At 40.5% G+C, this 21,614-nt stretch overlaps 1 protein-coding gene across 6 annotated transcripts in view; it reads left to right on the top strand.

Annotated features, from left to right (window-relative positions):
* rbms3 (RNA binding motif, single stranded interacting protein) overlaps positions 1-21,614 on the top strand; it is a 250,701-nt gene that overhangs the window by 184,940 nt on the left and 44,147 nt on the right. The gene's annotated exons all lie outside the window — the stretch shown is intronic.

The raw sequence follows: 21,614 nt of genomic DNA, 5'->3' as shown, positions 1-21,614 counted from the left end.
TGTTTAAAAAAGTAAAAAAAAAAAAAAAAAAGAACTGGACAGGCATTACAAATTGCCAAAAAACATGACTTTTCCACTGTCATTAACTAAACATTTGTTTTTAGCTGTTTAAAATGGTGCAATTATATTAGTATGCATGATATATTTGTGTGTATTAGTGACAGACAAAGATCTTCAAAAAAAAATAATATCTGTTACAACATTCAAAAACAATATTTATGATAACATTTTGATTGACCCCTACAGAAAACACACTCCTGAACATTTCATTGAACAATTACTGTGTATTAAGGCTCATTTTTAAACTACATTACTGTAATGCAAAAAGCTTTGTTATTCTAAAGGTAAATGCATTTGTAAATTGCTAATATTTTGTTTATTATTTTTCCAGCAATGTTTAATTAAGCAATTAAATTTTAAGTAAACTTTTAATTTAAAGCAGCATTATTTAAAAAATCGTATTTATTGCTCCTGGTCTCAAACAATAGCTGAAAATGTAATTTGTGTATAAAGCCACCTCAAAAAAAAAAACACATTTTGACATGAACATGCTGATATATGCCCAGAAATGTCACAGAAATGTTACAACATAGCGCAGTTTTCACAAATGTTTTCCTGCCTGCTTCACCAGAGTAACATAGTGCAGTAACAAAGTTTAAGTCTGGAGGGTTGGTTGAGCATCACAGTGATTTTGAAGCTGATATTTTAGGGTAAAATGCTGCATAATGTCACATAGCCTTGCTTTAAACACTTCTAGTTCTAACATTTGTACCATAAAACATTAAAAATTGTTTAGCTTAGTTTTTTTTATATAGAATTTCTGCGAGCACTATTAAATTTAGTGTAACCACATCTACAATCACTAAGAAAGAACATGTTTGTGATGTGTGACCAAAGCATGGATAGGTCAGTTAATGCTTGAGCCACAATGACCTCATACCGGTTAGGTCAGAAGGCTGTATGTTCACATGCTCCTCAGCTCCAGCATTGTGACCCAGTCACAGTGTTAATGTCACAGATCCGGTGTGAGCCTGAGAGAGCTTTCTGAAGCCAGTCTGTAAACATAAACACCATGAGCTTTACATGTCAGACACACACACACACTCGCATGAACACATGATGAACACCTGGTGTAGTTTCCCAGGCCTGGCTCTGTGCTCTGTTTTATGGTGTTTGAACTAGTTCTTTTTTTTTTTTTTTTTTCGTTCTTTCTAATCTGTCATAGGGGGTGCTGGCTTAGCAGAGGAGGAGAGGTTTGGGCAGGTTGGAGCTTTGCCTGCAGGTGGAGGACAGGAGAACATGTGGAGAACAGAGAGAAAGAGAGAGATGTGTGTGTGTGTACAGCGTTGGATGTGGGAAGGTCTGTTAGTATCTGTTTATTTTTAAATGAAAGGGGAAAGAAAGTCCGCTAGTGTGAATGCAAGTGACAGAACAGATCGAAAGAAAGAGAGAGAGCGTGAGAGTAACGAAGATAGAGAGAGAGAGAGAACGTTAGACGGAGAGAGAAGAGAGAGAGAGAGAGAGAGAGAGAGAGAGGGAGAAAGCGAGAGCACAAGCTGTGACTCCAGCAGTAGCTGTGTGTGATTTGCAGTGTGCACTGTGATGCCTAGTGTCAGAGACAGAGGCAGGTGGATGATGGATGGCTTCATCTCTTCCCTCTCTCTCTCTCTCTCTCTCTCTCTCTCTCTCTCTCCTGCACTCTCTCTCTCGCTCTCTCTCTCTCACTCACTAAAAGACTCCCTGCCTGCTCCCTCCTCCTGCCATCAACCTCCAATTTACAGCCTTTACCCGAGTGTGTGTGTGTGTGTGTGTGCCAGTGTTTGCTTGCTGGTTTGTGTGTGTGTGTCTGAAGGAGGCGTCAGGTTATCATACCCAATGACTTGTTGTCAGTTGACACAAGCGCTCATTGGCTACAGGAGAAATTAATATGGAAAAAAAAAAGTTTTCCAATAAAGCCGCGGGAATGAAAAGAGCACGAGCAGAAAGAGAAGCCGCGAGATATGATTTATAACCCTGCCCAGAAGTGCTGCCTTCCTAAAGTCAGGGATAAAAACCCATCCTCCTCCAGCACTGTAATGGATTCAGCCTTGAAAATGAAACGCCGCATGTATTGATATCCAGGTTTAACGCTCAAAAATAGCAGCTCATTGATTTTCCCTCTGCCTCTATGTAACAGAGAGACTGCTAGGCATCGAGTGGAACTGATGCGGCTGTGCTTCAGAAAATGATGATGGATCTGTTGTGTTTGCGTTCCGCCTCTGTGTCAGAGCGTACCGCCGTGTGTGTGTGTGTGTGTGTGTGTGTGTGTGTGTAGTGTACACAAAGTGAAGGTTCCTCTCCGAGAGCCGTACTTTATTAAATTACGCCTGATAGAGATGCTTTCCCTGCATGTTGCGCACCTGTGTCTACTGCAGGGTCTGCAGGATCTGGAGGTCATTAGATTAGGATAGACAGGTTTATGACCCGCCGTAGCACTCGACGTCTTTATACTCCTTGCTTTGCGTTTCAGTTTCTCTTTGTGTGTGTGTGTGTGTGTGTGTGTGTGTGTTTAACTATTTATAGGCACTACATGCCTGTAAAACGGACAATGTGATGGGAACCTTGAAAACTTTGTATGGTTGTTTAACTGGTCACAGAGGATAATGATGACTAATAATGCTAATAATATTATTAATAACAATCATAGTTTAGTTTGGAATGAGTGTAGTTTGAAAAAAAAAAATCACCCTATAGGATGTTTTCCCCTTTTATTTTATTTTAAATAAAGAACGTGATTAATGTAATTTTTATTTTACACAAGAATAAAAAAAAACAGGGCACTATCAGCTAGAGGTTCATCCCAAGTAGCTTGTATTAACGCTGCAAACACACAGACTACAGTTCGATATACTCTTCTCTGAACGACAAAGAGCTGTGGTTAGCGGCTAATGTAATGCTGCTGCACCCAGCCTTAGTTCTGGAAAAACTTTGTTGAAAACTCATCCTTATAACGCTGCACTTCAGTGGTGTGGCTTTAGTGCTTCATACAACCTGACTGGTAAAATTCATACATAAGGTGCACTGGATTATAAGGTGTGCTGTCGATTTTTGGGAAAATTAACGGATTTTAAGTGTGCCTTATAGTCCGCACTAAAGTAATTTTAGACATACATTAATCCTAGTCATTGACTATATTAAGCGTTTAATCTTCATTGAAAATGTTATGTAGTCCAGGACTAAGTGTGAAGAAGCTAGTCTGAGGTAAGACAGTATTAAAGTTTTTTTTTTTTTTTTTTTTTTTAAACAGTACAGTTTGCTCCTAGTACATTCTTACAAGAATGAATAATATTAACTTTTATCTTAAATGTTAAAAGTTCTAAGAAAATTTAAGAAGATCTAGTATTAAGGTTAAGATTAAGGTTCAAATACAGTAATTAAAGGTCAGTTCCCCAGACAGGGATTAAGCCTAGTCTTGGACTACACAGCATTTTAAATAAAGATAGTCTACTAGTAATACCTGTTAAGGACACTGATCCTAAACAGGTATCTTTTTACATACAATTATCAGATGTAGAAGATTAATTGCTCTCTAAAAGGTGTGTAATTAGGGATGAACCATTGTTTTCCACATAAAAAGCAATATATATTTATTATTTTTATTTTATTTAACTTCTTTACAGTGGAAAAAAAGGAAAGAAGCACCATGTAAAGATTTCAGCAGCCCAAGCAAGTCTCAGAAGCTCTTAGATAACTTTACCAAGGTCTCATCTTAATTAGTTTCTTAGGGCTATGGCGGTGCACAGTAATTGTAAAAAAAAAAAAAAAACAGGTAAAACTTTATAACTTATTAAACCTTGTCTTAACAATTAGCAGCCATGGGCTTATCTAAAAATATATTACTGTGTAATAAAATATCTTAAATCCATCACATAAAGGGCTTAAAAATACTGTAGACTGTAGATGCAGTTTTTGTTTTATTTTCACACATTGTATTTCACTATTTTTATATGGGAAATTTTTTGGTATACAAGGAAGTTTTGCTGATTTAATGGCAGACTGAACAGAGCAGAACCAGGGGCAATATAGCTATTTTCAGGTACATTCATTACTTGTTTTTACCTAGCAGTGGTGGTACAGTAAGCATGGGGGTTGAATAACCCTTATTCTGCATTGGACCTTTTTTTTTGTACAGGAAGCTCCATTTGTGTTTTGTGTAAAACTGTTATTTTTTATTTTGTCAGTAAATACAGGATTGCATGCTTTTTCTAGTCTATGAACTTAACAATAATGCTAGGTGATTTTTGCCATTTTGTTATTGCACAGGTTTAACTGGTACTAAAAAGGCTTAAAGGGTGTTAAATTTAATTTCCTGACAACTGCAGATACCCTGTTCTACATACTTCTCCAGTACTTCCTCTAGTACTTCCACAAAGTACTAAGTACTTACCATGCAGTGTGCCCAAACATTTGCTTACAGCTTTTTTTTCTTTTTAGGTGTTGAGATATTCACCAGAGGTGCCTAACTTTTGCATGCAGTGACCAGTGTATTCATAGTATATGTCCAATATGTATACTGACAAGGACAAGATATACAAATATTGAGTGTGTGTGTTTGCTTGACTGCACTCTTCATCTTAAACACACAGAGCCCTCTCTCTCTCTTTCTCTCTCTCTCTCTCTCTCTCTCTCTGCTTGACTAGCTCTAGCTTACGTGGCGGTTCCAACAGGCCACAGCGGAGTCATTGGACTGCACACCTAGTCCTCATAATTACTCATGCACTTAGGCAACATGCTGATGCTGGGGGAGATAATGATTACAACAGTGCAATGCTGTGACCCCCTTACACAATTCAGCACACCCACACATACACACACACACTCACACACATCTCTGGGTTCTGTTGGGGAGGTCTGAGAATTCCTCAGTTCTGCTTACACTTCACTCGGATCTCGTTCAGATCCTACACCCATGGGCTCTGTGACGCTTCTGTACACTTAACCAATAATGCACCCCCATCTCTCTCTCTTTCTCTCTCTCCGTTTTTTTCTCTGTCTTTCTCACACCCCCTCTATCCAACACCCCCTATGTACCGTATTCCTCCTTTCTCAATCTGTGGCTTTTCAGCTAGACCACACTGATGTGGCTCCCTAGCCGGGTCCCTCTGATGAAAGTAAGTGTGTGTGTGTGTGTGTGTGTGTGTGTGAGATGGAGTGACCCATTAAGCGGTGCTCCAGTCTGTTCAGTAATGCCTCTGAGTTCAGGAAATCAATCTAGAAAAGCACACTCCACTCTTCCACTCGGAGGATTTGTTTGCTGAAAGAGAGGGCAGCAGGAGCAAAATATGGCTTCTGGAAGTATCATCTAATTTCTTAACCCCTTAACATTCATCGCCCCCCCACACACACCTCCATTCTTCAACCCTCCACCCCACTGCACTAGAACTGCAAAAAGTATAGGCATTGTAATATATGCCAGACTATCTTAACGTGAACAAATTACCTTTAGTTACCTAAACATAACACATACTCCAGTTCACAGCAGGACAATGTTCATCCACATACTGCTGCCATCTTATGAGCTTGCCTTGCCTTGAAGACATAGAAACTGTACTATTGGCAGACCTTTCCCCGATTGAACATGTATTGCATGCTATTTGTTGTATCAAATAGCACTACACTCCTATTATGTTTTGTTTATTGCAAATTTTAAGTGTTCAGAAATCAACATTTGGTGAAATAACCCTGGTTTTCCTTCCAGTTCTCATGCATCTTGGCGTGTTCTCCTCCACCAGTCTTACACACTGCTTTTGGACAACTTTATGCCACTCCAGGTGCAACAATTCAAGCATTTCAGCTTGGTTTTATGGCTTGTGATCATCCGTCTTCTCCATCTTCCTCTTGATTATATTCCAGAGGTTTTTTACTTTGGTAAAATCAAAGAAACTCATCCTTTTTAAGTGGTCTCTTATTTTTTTTCTAGAGCTGTATATGGCAATATTAAAAAGAAATACAGAATTTTTCAACAGATTTTATCAGACAGCCAACACTTTTTATATCCAAGATTAAATTGGGCTGATATAATCTGTCACTTGTAGACAAATCATACGAATTTTTCAAACTACAGTATTAAGCTTATAAAAAGTTGTATAATTATGCATTTGATTTAATTTGACATTGAATGTTACAATGCACATCCTGCAATGTGGTTATTGTGTGTCTACACTACTGTATATGCTGAAACCATATATTGTTCTGCCCTAGATACCACATATCTCAAAATCAGTGTTGTTAGTAATATAGATAAATCTATATTTATTGCTTTTAAGTGACTAAAAGGCATTACATATCTATAGGAGTAAGGTGGCTCAGAAGAGAAGCTAGAAAGCTGATGAGGTGAAGGGGTCAAGCGAAGTCTGCAGAAAAGGGGCCTGAAACCACGTGGTATCCAGACGTGTGAGAAGGGACCCTGCAGAGAATCTGATCATCTGAGCAAGGACAAATGTGAGAGACCAAAAGATGATCTGAAGAGGTGTCTGAAGATGTGTCTCTGTGGTTGGAAAAAGTGTGGTATAGAGTGTGGCTTAGGCTGCCCAGGGGAAAAGGAGTTGTTGAAAGATTTGAAGGGGTGAGGTGGCCAAGCTTAGCATGTGTAAGAGAGGCCTGAATAGAGATGGTGCCCAGAAGGATGCCAGTGGTGTCAGATGTGTGTGGAACGATGAAGAGGCACATCATTCAGATTGTGGGGAGAAAGGACTATAGCTTTAAAGGAATATTAGACAAATTTGACAACTGAGGCTAAGCTTGCAGTACCAACAGCTTGAAATGAAAAACGTGCAGAAGGATGGTGAAGAAATCTAGCAAAGTGGAGGGGTCTGCAGTTTACTGTATTATTGAGATTGGCAAAACTGATGATTCTTGATTTTTGGTAGGTTAAAAAACACAGGTGTTGAAAGGATAAAACACCAGATCCAAAACCAAGTAGACCCAGTAGTTGGATATGTGGCCAATGGTGGTGGGGATGGTAAAGGATACCGCCACACTTGTAGTTATAGAACAAGACGATTAAGCCCTATCTGGACGGGATTAGTTTCTCTTAGTTTAGGAGGACCAGTGAGTTTTTTGGCTTTCTCTGTCACATGACATCGCGTTCAGTAGCTCCTCCATTTCCACTCACTGTTGTGTTTACGTGGATCTCTGTGGAAACATGCGCCCAAGGTGTAATTACAGTGCGTAGCAGTGGACAAATAGCTTTTTATTAAATGCGAGGTGACAAAATTCAGTAGGTAATAAAATTACCAGAGGACCATGGAGTTGTAAAACAGTAGGTAGTTCAGCCTGTAATTTTATCAGAGGACATCTATGAAAAACACATACATTGTTGTTCTGGATGGAAATAAAGTCTCAGAGGACCCCCCATAAAAGAGAGAATACCCCAGGACCCCCTGAGAAACTACTCCCGTCCAGACAGGGCTGTAGATCTGGTTTGGGTGTTAGGATGCTTGGAATCTCTTGGTAAAGTGGGTTTAATCCTCTCTTCAGTTACTCCAGTTTTTTGCCTCCTCCAAAAAAACAAGCATGCCCATAGTGGGATTTGAGTGTATGGTACCCTGTGATAGACTGGCACCCTGCCAACAGGGTACTCCTGCTTTGCCCCTGTTCATTTTGGGAAGGCTCTGGATCCAATGAAACATTGACCAGAAAGAAGCAGATGTGAAGAAGAATGATCGATAGATGGATTAATTAGTGGACTTAGAAGATAAATAAATAAATATTCCAATATTTTCTTCTAAATACGGTGGCATGCCAAAGGTCATATGGATATGGATAAAGGACCTTTTCTCTTAAATGTGGATTTGATTTCAGTGCATGATAATGGCTTCTATATTGAAATATTTGCAGTACACTCACGTGACACTGTGTAATTAGGTATGTTAACTATCAAACCAATCTTCACATCACCTTGCCATGAGCATGCTGGGCAGTGTTGAAGATCCCTCACAAGATAATACCTCACAATGTACACATGTGTGGCTGTTCCTAAATCCTAAATTCACTGAGATACCACTTGATTGTTCATATCATCAGTTGGCATACTGCTATCTATTGGTTTCTGGCATATTAGAGTACATAAAAAAAATCACTGGAAAGAAGCCATTGTAAGCATTACAGAAGTGAGGCGAAGCTACAGCTGATGCTGCAGCCCATCAGCCCTGTAAAGGTTACTGTGTTTAATAGTGTCACTGGTATAATTTTGGCCTTTCTAAAGACATTTTTAATACTGTAACATGGAGGAGGCAGGATGTAAGCGCAAGTCAGGTTTATTCTCCATATTTACAAAATAAACTAACAAAACACTAAGGAAGAACTATAAAGAAAAAGGTTACTGAAACAAACACTATACACCAGAAGATAAACTAAAAGACTGAAACAAACAGGCCAAAATAACAAAGAAACTAACTACATAAAGCAAACCTGGAAAACTGAAGACAAAAAACACAACAGGTCTGAGGCTAAACAAAACATTAAAACACGATCTGGAAAGATTAACAGGACACGGTCAAACAAAAAGTGCGACAGAGAACAATGGATCACATGAGGTATTTATACACAGGCACACACTAGGGACACCTGTGGAAGTAATGAGGGGGCGGAGTTACAAATGAGACACAAGGTGACAACACTAATGGCTTGGGCAGGGCTAGGGCGGGGCTAGGGCGGAGACAGAACAATAACAAAACAATGCCATGTGCTCAAAAAAGCACATGGCTGGAAACACAAGACAGGAAAACAGGGCAGGAGCACAGAAAACCAAAAGAGGGAAAAACACAGGACAGACACAGGCTAATATGTGACAAATACATGCAAACGTTTAAGCTAGAGCTTAGATTCTCTGCCCAAACACAATGAGATTTCCCACCATTTTTTTTTTATATTTTTAAACATTGTTAATTATATTAGAGTAGACAGGGAGATCAGTCTATGCTTCTTTAGTGTTGCAATGTTTTTTAACATCATTCTGAACAGATTTTGCTCATTCAAACAGCCTGAAAATGTTTTTAAAAGCTCTGTTTTAATGCTCTACTTACTACAAAATGTCTTGTTTAAATCAGGCTCGGGCTCAAAAATGGAGCAGGTCGGGTCGGGTTCGGGCTAAAGAGTGCACGGGCTCGGGCCGGGTTGGGCTGGATTTTTTGGGCGCGATCTAAACTCTAGTTCAAGCAGTATGCAGATTATGGCATCCACAAGCGTTCAGGGGTTAACACAGCAGTGTGCTCTGCATGTGCGAGGCTGTAAGGCTATGGTAAGGTCCTGCAGGCTGAGATCAGCTTCTCTGAGAGCGTGTCCCTGAGTGTGTGTGTCTAGTCAGAGGCGTTAATGAGCGCTGGGAGCATGCTGCTGACTGACGTCTGCTGTTTGGACAGTCTGTGTTTAAGACACACACTTCACACGTCTGAGAGGGTGTGTGGAGGGAGGGAGGGAGGGAGGGAGGGGGGGGGTCTGCTGGAGGGATGTGCTAATGAAGCAGTTTATTTTGCCTGGCCTTATTGCAGTGTGTAATGGGCCATGATACACCTCCACCCCCCATTCAGAGAACAGAGAAAACACCTGCACCCAATAGAGCAGGAACTGGCTGCATGTGCATTTTTGCAGGTTATTTCCTACTGCCCTCGTTTCAGGAGCGGCCTAATTGTTCATTCACACTCCAAACTTAATCTAAGATGGCCAAAGTAGAGGGGGCCGTAAAATGTGGTGCGAAATGGGTTTGAAGAATACTGACTGGCCAAAAGCACTTGTGTGTGTGTGTGTGTGTGTGTGTGTCGGTGTGTCGGTGTGTGTGTGTGTGTGTGTGTATATGTGTGTGTGTGCCTGCGCTGCCCAGGAGTTCATTTGCCACTCCCAATATGGTAAGAGGCATGAAGTGGAAGGCTCTAAAAATACACAGTTTAGTACTTCAGAGAGAAAGAGAGAGAGAAGGAGAGAGGGAGACTAAGCGTAAATGAGAAAATAGACAGAGGAAACAGAAAAAGAGAGAGAGATGTGAGAGAGACTGAGGTAGAGAGTGGTTTATATGGATGCTGGAAGTAAAGAATGGTGCCTCTTGTCTGTCTGTGGTCAGATATGCTTTGGGGACCCTGCTGGTGAGTCCAATAGTTGGCTTATAAAAGGCTCATAAAGGTGCACATATTACTCCCATAACCTCAATCTCAGGAAGGCCTTCAAGCCTGTGTGCTTCCTCCACGATCATGTCAGGCTGGAACACACAGTTCTGGCTTCACACTGATGTTTTGAAAAAGACATCATGGTATGGAGGCGACAGTTCCAGACATAGCACACATTCTCACATTGCTGCTCGGATTCCAATTCATACAAAATACAGACCAATGTGTACAGAGGCATTAGAAAATTTGTGAATCTTTAAGATTTCCTTAATTTTATATCTGTATATCTGTATGAATGTGACCTAAAACTTACTTAAAATTCTCACACAACTCCTAACAATAGATAAGAAGAACCAAATCAAATAAATCAAAAAAATATTAGATTTCCTTGTTAATTTATTGACCTGGGAGTTGGGAAAAAAATGTGTGAATCTTAGTTTTCAGTAACTGATGTGTCCTCTAAATGTTTCCAGTAACTTTTTATTAGTCCTGCATATAATCATGGAGGAATTTTAGATCATTCCTCCATACAAAACAGCTTCAACTCTGTTAAACTGGTGTTTTTCCTCCCATGAATTGCTTGCTATCAGGACTTTAAATTGGCCATTCCAAAACATCCACTTTATTCTTCTTTAACCATTCTTTGGCGAAATGTCTTGTGTTCATTCAGTCCGCGAGATTCAGCTCGTAGACAGAGATCCTGACTATTTTCATTTCCTTTTTGAGTTTGCTGATATAACTCAGAATTATTTTTTCCATCAACGATGGCAAACCATCCTGGACAAAATGCAACAAATCCGGCTCACACCGTGATACCACCACCCCCATGTTTATAAGATGTATCATCCTCAGTTTTACTAATTAAAAGCATGATGTCTGATTGGAGTAACTACATATGTTTCATTGTGTAAATGCAAACACACATACATACACTTTATTTCTGACCTGAGCACTCGGAGAGCCTGGCCATGATCTAGCTGTGTACTGTGATTAACTTCATGTGTGCACACACACACGTGCACCTACACACACAACCCTTGGCCTGTAAGGGCAGGTGGACCAGGTGTTTAGTGAAAATACTCAAATGACCTAGAAAGGAGCAAATTTAAAGTGAGACACCATTTCTAAAGCATCTTGGCTCACACTGTTAACACATACTGGCATCCTGCTTTTTTATTCACCAACAGAACATGAATTCTCTTCCATTTTGACACCCCATTTTGATACTAATGGACCATTCTCAGTGACAGAGTAAGAGAGGATTTCCACTGCAGGGCTAAACGTTTGCTGTTTTTTTTTTTTTTGTTAGGACGTAAAGCTTATGTTCTTTTCCTGACTACATGATATACATGTGATGGTGGGCTTTATTTTTAGTAAGGATCAATATAACATGAGAAGCTGTGGGGAGGATGAACTTGTCTTCGTTTCATTTTCTGACATTGTGATAATAACTTACAGAACATCTGAAATGCAGAAGAAAGCTAAACTCATTTCACAGCATTTGAGACACATTAAAACAGTATTTAAAAATTGGGATTGAGGTTAAGTACAATTATATTCTTATTCAAACTTGCAGGATTTTTGATAAATCAATATTGTACCACCTCTAGATTCTTTAGTCTGATTGTGTGATTGGAGGTTGTATACAGCGTTTTAATTAGGGGTACAGTTTCCAAGTAGCACCAGATTTTTTTTTACAGATTTTTTATGGAATTCTTAAAGGAATGAATGGAATGCAAAGTGTTGACCACACTTCTTATTTCGCAATGATATAAATACCCTGGTAACAGCCATCCAAACACGCAACTATATAGCTACACTACTGTAGTGTGGAGTATCATAGAAATCACTTAGTAACACCATAGCAACCACCTGGGATACTATAACAATTTCATTACTTTGCCATCAGTGATCAAAGTAGCAACCTTACTCTGCATTCACACTGGAAAACAACAACGCGACAGGTGACCATTCATTTTCTATGGCAGGGAGCGATGTGTCGCCGCGACACGTTTGAGGCGACAAGCGTCAAAGTGGCAGAGTGACAAGCGACACAGAGTTGAAATTTTCTCAACTTTATGCAAATTAATTATGATGCAGTGAAACGGCATTCTAACTTGACTGGCTTTTAGCATTTCTTTAAACCTGTCACATACAAGGCGGTCCGAGGTCCTAAAGCTTCTGCTCTCTGAATTTTGGTTCCCTTTGCATTTCCTTCCTACCATACAGAAACGGCCAAGAGTCTAGCAAGCTCGGGAATCATAGCTGCAAAATAAAGTGGCCAAGCGATTCCTCATATTTATCACCATATTTTCCCTCCAAAATGTATATTTTTCAAACAGGAATAAAAATTACTGGATGGTGACTGACAAGCGACAAACGCAGGGTGACATGAGCGATTTATCGTCTTCTAGTGTGAACGCAGGGTTAGAGAACACAATTGTGCATGCTCTCTCTGGGTGGGTTGATGGAGCTCTTCCCCCAAATTAATCCCATTGTGAAGCTGACCAGCACAGGTGTCTGTTGGCTGATGTATCGGACTTAGTCACCTGGAGCTTTCCTCCAAGCGCATTTGACATCAATTTGAAAAGAGATGGTGGTTGATTTCACATGTTTTGGTTAAAAAAAGAGCAATAGCAACTTCTTAGCAATGCCATGATACAATAGAAGTCATCTAGCAACGCCAGAGCAACCACCTGTGATACCACACCAACCATCTAGCAATAACTAAACCACCAGGTCACCACATATCATCAGCTTAAAAATTGCCTGGAAGTGGGATCCACTTAAGCTGCACCGTCATGCTGTGTTTCCTTCACGAAATGAACTGCACTTCTGTAGCTGATGCTGTGTTTATCTTCAGCCGTAAGTTACTGATTCAGCTGTGCTGTGACGAACAGACGAGCCCAGATTATCACGTTTATCCCAGATAGAATTCTAATGGCGAGAAGAGCGAAAGAAAAACGATCCTTGGGTGAAAAGGAATCTGATCTGAAGTGCTCTAATAGCTGTGTGTGTGTGTGTGTGTGTGACCTGGAAGGAGATAGCAGCCAACAACATCAGGGTTTAGCCTGTGAGAGGGGAGTCCATTAAGACCTCCTAATGTGCTTTTCTTTATGAAGCTTTAATTGAAGCTGGTGGATGACTCATGCATGTCTAAATCAGACTGATTTGATTTCCCACACACAAAAACACACCAACACACACACACACACACACACACACACACACACGTCCTCATCCTCAGTGACCTGCCAAATGAAGGGAGCTTTTTACTGTTCTTTTTATTCCCAGTAAGAGAATTGGACAAGACAGCTCATTCTTTAATGACAGGTCTCTTTTGTGTCTCAGGCGGACAGTAATACAGTAATACAGTAATGTATTTCCTCCTAAACACAGTGTAAACGCGCCCCTGATACATCGGCAGAGACTTGGCTCAGAAGTAGCACTTTTTGAGAAGAGGACACAGACAATACGCACCCTCCCTAACCTCTCTCTCTCTATTCAGTGCCATGTCGCTCATATTTTGGTGCCCTCTTTCGCAATATCTCTCTTTCTGTCTCCCTATCTTTAACTGTCTCTGTCAATTACCATTTTGCTGTTGTGTCTCTCTGAAAGGTCTCTCTCTTTCTCTTATTGTCTCTCTCTCTCTCTCTCCTTCTCTCTTTATTTTTATTCTCCTTTAACCATTCTTTGGTGGAATGACTTGTTTGTGTGCTCAGGGTCGTTGTCTTGTTGCATAACCCACATTCTCTTGAGATTCAGCTCATGGACAGAGGTCCTGACATTTTCCTTTGGAGTGTGCTGGTATATTTAAGAATATATTTAAGTTTTTTAGATCTGAGCACAGTCCTACTCTGATACCATATTTTTTGCACTATAAGGCGCGCCTAAAATCTGTTAATTTTTCCAAAAATCATCAGTGCGCCTTTTAATCCAGTGCACCTTATGTTTGAATTTTACCAGTCAGGTTGTAAGGAGCAGTAAAGCCACTCTGCTGAAGTGTAGCATTATACAAGAGTTTCAGGGCTGGAGTAGCATAACTGCTATTTCCCTGTTCAGAGGTAAGTATTATTGGCCCCAGCTAACACTGCTGGAGCAACATTAGCACTATCCGCACTAAGCACTAGCTCTTTCACCATTCAGAGGTGAGTATAACAGACTGTGTCCTTTGTATGTTAAAACAAGCTACATGGGGCGATACGTTAGCTAGTATCGCTCTGGCTTACTGGAACACTTAGGGTTTTTTTTGTGAGCACTGCGGGCACAGGTCTCTGCTTTTTGGGCAGCAAGGACTTATGTCTGATGGCCTCTATGGCCAGGCTGTGGGCATTGAGTCTGTACTTGAGTCAGGGTGGGCCTTAGTTTGGGATCAGTCAGAGTGGTCAGGTAGTCTGTCACCCTGTACTGACATTTATGATGTTTATGAACGAATAGCACTGAAATTCTCTGTAACTATAAGATTTAGTTTGAGCTTCATAAAAGCTGATGTAGTTTTGTTGTTCTGTGTGTAGTACGTAGAGTTTTTTTGTAATTTGGTTGAATCTGATTGGTTTGTGATCCTTCTTACTTTCTTTCTCTCTCTGTGATAGGGCTCTTAATTTCTTTTCATTCTTTTTTGTGCTTCTCTGTCTTCTTATGTCGTTTCTTTTTCTTCTTTCTCTCCCTCCCTCAATTTATCATTTATTCACATGTCTCTGTTTCCTTTTCGTTGCTCTTTTTCATTCATACACCTCTTTTTTCTATTTTTGCTTTCTGTCTGTCTTCCTTTCTATCTCTCACAGATCTCTCTGTTTGTCACATCTGGCCTTGTCTCTCATTCTGTCTGTCTGCATCTCTTCCTCTGACAGGTCTCTTTTTTTTTTGTTCTTGCTCTAACACTCTTTCTCTTTCTATGCATCTGTCTGCCTGTTCGTCTGTCTGTCTCTCTCCGGATGGTTGTTGTGTGTGTGAGGTGTGTGTTTATATGTTAGCTGGATCACAGTGGTGTGTTCTGAAGGCAGAGCTATAGGATCCATCTCTCGGCTCAAACAACAGGCAGGCAAACCGAGGCAAGCCCATTAAAAGGCAGGAAGTGGGGAGGCTAAGCTGATTATACAGTGTTTGTATTCTGCCCACAGTCTCTCTCTCTCTCCCTGTCTGTCTCTCTCTCTCTCTCTCTCTCTTTAGCTCACATCTCCTGTGCTCTCCCTCTCCACAGAGAGGAGATGTCAAACAGTCCAGTGGTATTTACCCTCTTTGGCCCAAAACAAACAAATCCGGGCTCAGAGCAAACTGCTGTCTCTCACAGGCCCAATCCAGGACATGGGCATTCAGAGACAGAGCTAAAGCTGAACCAGGCTTTCAGCTTTCTCTAAATCAGCTCTTACACTGTCTCTGCAGGTGGTCTAAACTGTGCAGAACTTCACTTATTTATGCCCCACACATGACCTTATGATTCCATTGCTGTGTTTTCTAAGTGCTAAAGAACCACTTTGTAGACATTCCACCTGTCCAAGAAGTCACGGTAGTCTCCCACAAATTGCTAGTAGCTCCCAGACACCTTCTGGGATGCTCTATATCGGCTTGATTGAGCGATTGAGCAAAAGACAGACTTCCCAAGGACCTCTGGGCTGTTTGTGCATCTGCCTGATTTAAAATAAGCCTGTTTGCTACTGTTGGTACAACTCGCAGTTACAGAGGAGATTAATCTGTTATTACAATAATCCAACTGGTAATTACAAATGAGAATAACAAACTTTTTCATTACGATAAATTACAGATATACTATGAACTTAAAATGATGAAAGGGCACACACATGGCACACGTACAGAACTTTCCTAATTTCTTTCTATTTATTTATTTTTCTCTATATGGATGTTAGGGCCAAACATTTTCTGTAAACACTACAGTAAACATTGCGGAACTGAAGGATTTTTGGAGTAAAACCACATTTTAAACATTTTAAACCAGGCCGACTGAGCAACTTAAACAGCTTGTACCAACGAAAAAAAAACATGTCTGTTATTATTTAAAACAATCATTAAATTATCATAATTGAATTTAAATGTTTAGTTGATTGTGATATTGAATTGAATTTGTATCAGCCACCATTTATCTGACTGTTTGCCATGATGGTGAAATAACTGTAAGAGACATGCTGAGGTGAGATTATGGGAGTTATTTATTCATTAGCATAGTTAGCAAGTTATTTTAACCAGCTATCTAACTGTTTTATGGCTCTATTGCTACTCTATTGGTGTTAAACTGAGATAAAACGCACTGTAGACGTGTTTAAAGTTGTAATAGAATAAAAAAAACGGAGTTAAGTGCCACATTTTTGCACATACCCAGCTTGGCTTACTGTTTACTGAATTGACAAAACCTCATATCTCCAGAGTAGAACTAAAACAATGCCCGTCTGTGCCGATTGACTGTGTTTGATGTGAGGGGGGGAAAACTGCGTGAATTAGATTTGTGTGTGAGCCATCCATCCCGGATTGTAACAAAATACATGTGAAGGCTGTAAAGCTGTATTCTGCTACAGGCCCTGTGGTCCTCATAAAGGAAGCGTGTGTATTTCAGATGTATTTGCAAATGTCCTGCGTATGTGTTGCATTCTTGAGCAGTGAGATGAGCGCCTCCGTGTCCGCAGGGGAAGAAGTAAAAACAAATAAACAACTGTTGTTATGCAGAAACAGCTCTGTGCTTTATGATTGAAGATGTGTGCAGAATAGAACCAGGATCAGACACATTATTACAGCAAAACGCTGCTCATACTAATCTAGTGCAGGAACACACATCTCACCAGCTGTTGTATGAAAAAGTTGGTTGTTGGGCTCTGCAAGGGGTGTTTTATTTAATCTGTGTAAGGTACCTACATATGAGTGCACTGGATGTATTAGTTGTTTAGAATGCTCCTAGCTTGTTTTAGCTTGTGCACTGTAGCTTTTCTCTTTAGTGTGTGTAGTATTTAGTGTTTTTAGCTTGTGTTTTGCATGTGCGTTGTAGCTTGTCTTTTTAATGAATTTGATAACCTGCTTAGAAGCTCAAATATTCTAGATTATTTTAGCAAATAAGTAAATTAGTGTTTTTTTTATTTTTTTTTGCTAGAGTGTTTTGTAGCTTCTGTTTTTGTTTCATAGCATGTTTTCTGTCTTGTGTTTTCTAGTGTGTTTTCTAGCATGTGTCTTCTGTTTTCAAGATAAGATAAGATAAAATAATCCTTTATTAATTCCACAATGGGGAAATTTTCTAGCATGTGTTTTCAAGTGTGTTTTTAAATGTGTTATCTAGCACAGTGTTTCTCAACCAGGGTGCCGCGGCACCCTGGGGTGCCGTCTGGCTTCATCGGGGGTGCCGTCAAAATATTGCGCCTCACGTGCATATTTCCTTTCCAGAGTCAGCTCGTGTCGGGGTGTGTCCCAATTCACAGGCAGCATACTCTGAAGGATGCGACCCACAGAGGCGGTGTATTACTGCGCAGCTGTGACGCAATCTGTCTTCGAATACAGCCTCTGAAGGATGCAGCCCCTAAATTGGGACACACTGTAAAGTTTTTGTCCCCCCACGTGATGCACGCGCTATTTTATTTCATATTCCGCCAGCAACACCCCTCGTTCTCACCTGAAGTACTGCGCCAGCACCCCCCCCCGTCCGTAAACTGGGGTGCCTTGACATCTCGCATATATTTAAAGGGTGCCGTGATAGAAAAAAGGTTGAGAAACGCTGATCTAGCATGTGTCTTGTGTTTTCTAGTGCGTTTTCTAGCATGTGTCTTGTTTACTAGTGTTTTCTAGTGTGTTTTCTATTGTGTTTTCTAGTGTGTTGTCTAGTGTGTTTTCTAGTGTGTTTTCTAGCATGTGTCTTGTGTTTTCTAGTGTGTTTTCTATTGTGTTTTCTAGTGTGTTGTCTAGTGTGTTTTCTAGTGTGTTTTCTAGCATGTGTCTTGTGTTTTCTAGTGTGTTTTCTAGTGTGTTTTCTAGCGTGTTTTTTAGTGTGTTTTCTAGCATGTGTCTTGTGTTTTCTAGTGTGTTTTCTATTGTGTTTTCTATTGTGTTTTCTAGTGTGTTTTCTAGCATGTGTCTTGTTTTTTCTATTGTGTTTTCGAGTTTGTTTTCTAGCATGTGTCTTGTTTTTTCTATTGTGTTTTTGAGTTTGTTTTCTAGCATGTGTCTTGTTTTTTCTATTGTGTTTTTGAGTTTGTTTTCTAGCATGTGTCTTGTTTTTTCTATTGTGTTTTTGAGTTTGTTTTCTAGCATGTGTCTTGTTTTCTTGTGTATTTTCGAGTGTGTCTTGTTTACTAGTGTTTTCTATTGTGTTTTCTAGCATGTCTTGTGTTGTCTAGTGTTTTTTCTAGCATGTCTTGTGTTATCTTGTGTTTTCTAGCATGTCTTGTGTTGTCTAGTATGTTTTCTAGCATGTCTTGTGTTATCTTGTGTGTTTTCTAGCATGTCTTGTGTTGTCTAGTAGGTTTTCTAGCATGTCTTGTGTTATCTTGTGTGTTTTCTAGCATGTGTCTTCTGTCTTGTGTTTTCGGCCTTGTATTTTCTAGTGTGCGCTTTGAAGCCTGTGTTTTCTATTGTGTGTGTTGTAGCCTGTGTGCACCACCCGTCCTCGGCCCGCGCAGCGTTCTGCAGCGCTGGCACTTGAACAGAGGCATGCAGCGGCTGCTATTAGTGTGTGGGCGGTGTGTAGACACCCGCGTTGTCAGGGTCACACACTCCTCCCACGCACGCCTCGCACACACATGCAGAGAAAAGAGAACACACAGAACACACTGTGCCAGGACAAACACCGTTCTGCCTGTTGGTAAACACAGCCATTTTTTCCACCCTCTGAATCTGACTCCACGCTGTCTAATATAGTGCAGAAGCAGCAGCTAACCTCAGCACCACCGGGGCCCTTCTTCTGTTTGACATTGCACTAGAGAGATGGAAGTGGAGTAGATCTGAGCCTCTCTGTTTGCTCAAGATGAAGCAAGCCGTTTTCTTTTCAATTAATATTTTTCCTATCACTGTTGACCTTAAATGCAGTGTGTTTGGTGGTAAGGCTTGCTTTTTTATTATTGCACTTGGATCTACAATGCAAATGTAGATAACCAAAAATGGAGGTATATACACTGTGATTGTTTTTCTGCAATGTATTATAGATTTTAAAGCTTTATCATCCTAAAACTATTACAAAACTTCAAAACCCCAATAAACAAGCTTATTTTGTTAACAGTGGTACAGGTTGCCAAGCAGCATCCATACCCTAGACTCAAGAATGTTTTTAGAAATAACTCAGTGGTTTTAGACTCGGCTCATTAAAGAGGAATTCCACCAATTTTCCAAAATGACCTTATATAATTCAGTCTCTGAAAACAGAGTCAGACAGAGTTGTTTGATGGGAAATATTGTTGAGATTTATCGTAGAGAGAGAGAGAGAGAGAGACCCACTGACACTTATTACTTTACGTGATGGTGAAAGACACCACAGTACAACACAAACACATCCATTATATTTACTATCTAAACCAGCAGTTAACCCCCACACATTTTTGGTGTTTGTTTGCTTATATTAAAGATGAAGCTTAAATTGACTGCCATGTTGTAAAACCTGCACCCAAAGTCTGCGTAAAAGAGAACAGAGGCAGAGCCAGACAAGCCTACTAACTTGATTATTAGACCCAACCCCTTCTCCCAGACCAAGCATCTCAGACTGCCTTCATTGAGCTCACAGAGCAGCCGAAAGGGCCTAAAGGGTCTGAGGTGAAGTGGAATTTCCCTCTGGGCACCTACAGTGTTCAGTATGTGTAATGCTTCAACAGTAAAAGCATAAAACAGGTATTTTATTACAAAATGATTTGCATTTTCAACAAACTACAGTACCAGAGCTCAGCACCATTAGTTCTGTTAGCTGATGAGAAGAACCAAAGTTCCAGTTTAGCCACTGACCTTTGAAAAGAGAGTCAACGTGTGCCAATGACGATTAAAAGAGGAAAAAAAATGTTTTAAATATGGTATTCAGACTCAGTCTAAAGAAGAATATGAGTTCTAACAGAGATCCGCTTGTGTAACTACACTAATGTTTGCTTTCTGGCTAACAACTAGTAAGATCACACTGGCCATTTTATTACAACTCAGCTACTCCATGTAATTCAGCCTCTAATGTAACCCCACTTTCTTGTGATACAGCATTATAATGTTTTAAACTCAAATTAAAAACGTGCCAAATTTTTGCACATGGAAAATGTTGGAGTGGACTGTTTTGTCATTGTAATATTTGGCGATTGGTGAAGCTACACATCATACTGCAACCAGCCAGTAGAGGCAGTTGACCTGTGGTAGCTTCATCACTAAAAGATAATGCCCTGTCCATGCTTTTCTGTACTTGTTTCTTCTTTTTTTGTAATGTGATATGTTGAGAATAGTGAAATAGTAATTTTATTTAGTCCTATTTTGTCTGAAAACATCCTGTATTTGCCGCGCCATCTTGAATGAATTTTAAATATATGTTTTTATTCAAAACCTCATCATAAAACTTTTGTAAAACAATGTTTCCGCTACTAGGCAATGTTTTTGTAGCCATTTTAACAAATAACATTCTATGATTTAGCTTTTAGTGGCTTTTCAGAAAGAACCATTCAGAAGTCTAGCTGTACTATACATCTGTGGGATTGTATAGAACAGAACCTTTTAAATGTAGCACTCTAAAAACTGTACGTTAGATTTTGATAAAGAGGAAAACTACACTATAGATCTCTTTCTGCTGGAAGCTTGCATTAGAGAAGCACTGATCCTCTGTGTGTCTAAAAGGCCGTCTCTCAGTGGGAGAGCCCTTCTAAATGCTGTAGCGGTTAGCCAGGCTCATCCCCTCACCACCACTCTGCCCACAGTTGGTTTTGGCTGGGATAGAAAGAGGGGAGAGAGGGATAAACGATGAGTGACTGAGAGCGAAGTGGAGACGGCTGGGAGCGCGCAGCCCCAGCGCTGGTCCAGAGGGGATCCAGTGTGCGTCCAGTGCCGGGGCTGGGCGTGGCTGCAGGAATGCACGCCGCACACAGAGAGGGCTGGAGGTCTGTGGGAGCCCAGCGGGAGCTGGCAGGCTGGACGGCTGGCCTCAGATGAGAAACACATGTCCATCTTCTCATCTGCACCCCCCACCCCCCACTCTAAATCCCTCGCTCCCTCACTCCATCCCACCCTCCCTCCCCATTAGAATATCTGCTGTGCTGTGACCCAGAGTTAATAAACAGCTTGGAAATACATGTGGTTAGAGCTGTCTGCTTGGGTAAATGTTATAGAAACACTTACCCACACACACACACACACACACATTAATGTGTCTCATGCAGTGGTATACTCATGCGCAAGCAAGTAAGTATGTGAACAGGGTGTTTTCTTCCCACTGCTCTCTGTCCTGTAGGTCACACCAGTCTTTTGAAGAAGTGTGTTGAGATGTTGAGGGGGGATTCAATTCAGCGGTCACACCAATTCACCACAGATGCCTCT

Source organism: Astyanax mexicanus, chromosome 6 (genome assembly GCF_023375975.1).
Source record: "Astyanax mexicanus isolate ESR-SI-001 chromosome 6, AstMex3_surface, whole genome shotgun sequence".
In the NCBI taxonomy this organism is placed as follows: Eukaryota; Metazoa; Chordata; class Actinopteri; order Characiformes; family Acestrorhamphidae; genus Astyanax; species Astyanax mexicanus.
The sequence above is the reverse complement of the archived record's forward strand: the minus strand, read 5'-3'. Positions and strand labels throughout refer to the sequence as shown.